General features: G+C 28.7%; 3 non-coding genes across 3 annotated transcripts; all 3 read left to right on the top strand.

Annotated features, from left to right (window-relative positions):
* The first annotated feature begins 1196 nt into the window (after positions 1–1196).
* Positions 1197–1269, top strand: NFIA_046680. Its single transcript has one exon. It is a non-coding gene; the product is annotated as a tRNA-Lys (tRNA).
* A 400-nt stretch (positions 1270–1669) lies between these two features.
* Positions 1670–1741, top strand: NFIA_046670. Its single transcript has one exon. It is a non-coding gene; the product is annotated as a tRNA-Sec (tRNA).
* An 18-nt stretch (positions 1742–1759) lies between these two features.
* Positions 1760–1831, top strand: NFIA_046660. The gene has a single exon. It is a non-coding gene; the product is annotated as a tRNA-Ile (tRNA).
* Positions 1832–2055: the final 224 nt, after the last annotated feature.

Here is a 2055-nt window from a genome sequence, read left to right as displayed (position 1 = left end):
ATCATCCCTTTCATTTAGTATCACCATCACCTTGACCATTATTTACTAGTATTTCATTATTTATTCTTACAACTGCTACAGTTTTATTTATGCACGGTTTCCAAGGTTTTAGTTATCTAGTACCTGTAGCTGTAATTAATGTAGCTTATGTTATGGGATTATGATTTAGAGATATAATATCTGAAGGAACATATTTAGGAAATCATACAAATGCAGTACAAAAAGGATTAAATTTAGGTGTAGGTTTATTCATTATTTCTGAAGTATTTTTCTTTTTAGCAATCTTCTGAGCATTTTTCCACAGTGCAATCTCACCTAGTATAGAATTAGGAGCACAATGACCACCATTAGGAATACAAGGTGTAAATCCTTTCGAATTACCATTATTAAATACAATAATCTTATTATCATCAGGTGTAACAATTACTTACGCTCATCATTCATTAATACAAGGTAATAGAAAAGGTGCATTATATGGTACAGTTGCTACAATTATATTAGCAATAATATTCACATTCTTCCAAGGTGTAGAATATACAGTATCATCATTCACTATTTCTGATAGTGTATATGGATCATGTTTCTACTTTGGAACAGGTTTCCACGGATTACACGTAATCATAGGAACAGCATTCTTAGCTGTAGGTTTATGACGTTTAGCTGCATATCATTTAACAGATCATCATCATCTTGGTTATGAGTCAGGTATTTTATACTGACATTTTGTTGATGTTGTATGATTATTCTTATACATTTCTGTATATTATTGAGGTTATTAAATAAAAAAAAAAGAAAATGATGGAAACAATTATGGATACAGTAATAAATATAAGTCTAGATAACTTTTATTATGTACTAACTTTAGTATATAAAAATCTCACATCAAGTATTGATACAATTATTGATCAAATACGAGATGAACTTGAAAATAGTCATTTAATGATGAATGGAATTAATGGTAGAACTAGGTTATATTATGAGAAATATCAAACTTTAAGGGGATACCTGAATACTTCAGTAACTATTAGTAATATGTTATTAGATTCTGATGTATATCATAATCATATAAATAGAAGAGTAATAGTGATACAAAGTGGTGAAATAAATCGCCTTGCTGAAGATTTAGTAAATAGAGGTTATTTAGAATATAGATAATGAAAATTTCATACTATATTTCATATTAAAAGAATATGAAAGAGATCTTAGTTCAATAGGTAGAACATGTGACTTTTAATCATTATAGTGCAGGTTCAAATCCTGTAGGTCTTATATAAATAAATTATACTAAAATATGAAAAAATTTTTAATAGGTATATTAAATGACTATAAGTTAACGGTAGACTGCTTATTTACCAAATAAGATGTGCTGATTCGAATTCAGCTAGTCATAAGTGTAAAATATTATCTGAACTGGTTAGTAATTAAAATTATAATGGCTATAAGTTAATGGTAGACTGTTCGTCTTCCACACGAAGAGTGTCGATTCGAATTCGACTAGCCGTAAAAAGGGTTAGTAACTTAATAGGTAAAGGGTTTTCTTGTCGAGAAAATAGATGCCGGATCGAGACCGGTCTAACCCGTAATTAAAGGAAAAGTTGCTATTGGTAGGGTAAGATATTTGCTAAATATTGTGTTTTTACACTTAGATGTTCGATTCATCTCTTTTCCGAAGAGCATAGTTTAATAGGTAAAACTGTAAGCTTCAACCTTATATTTCTTAGTTCAAATCTAAGTGCTCTTGAAAAAGATTTCTTTTGTTGGTTCTTTAACTTAACCGGTAAAGTGTGTTCTTGATAAGGATATGTTCAGTGTTCGAGTCACTGAAGAATCATCTAAAATAATTAAATTAATTATATTAAAATAAAACAAGTTTATTGTTTACAACAATAAATATCAAATTTTAGATTCTAAATAAATCTAAAGTAATTAAATAAGAGAGTTGGCTGAGTGGTTTAAGGCGGCTAGCTTGAGTCTAGCTAAAGGTAAAAACTTTCATATGTTCGAATCATATACTCTCTGGTATTACATATACATTACATGATTAAATTAAATAAT

This window comes from Aspergillus fischeri, genomic scaffold (assembly GCF_000149645.3).
Source record: "Aspergillus fischeri NRRL 181 1099437635610 genomic scaffold, whole genome shotgun sequence".
In the NCBI taxonomy this organism is placed as follows: Eukaryota; Fungi; Ascomycota; class Eurotiomycetes; order Eurotiales; family Aspergillaceae; genus Aspergillus; species Aspergillus fischeri.
Note: the sequence above shows the minus strand (reverse complement) of the source record. Positions and strands in the feature narration are given on the sequence as shown.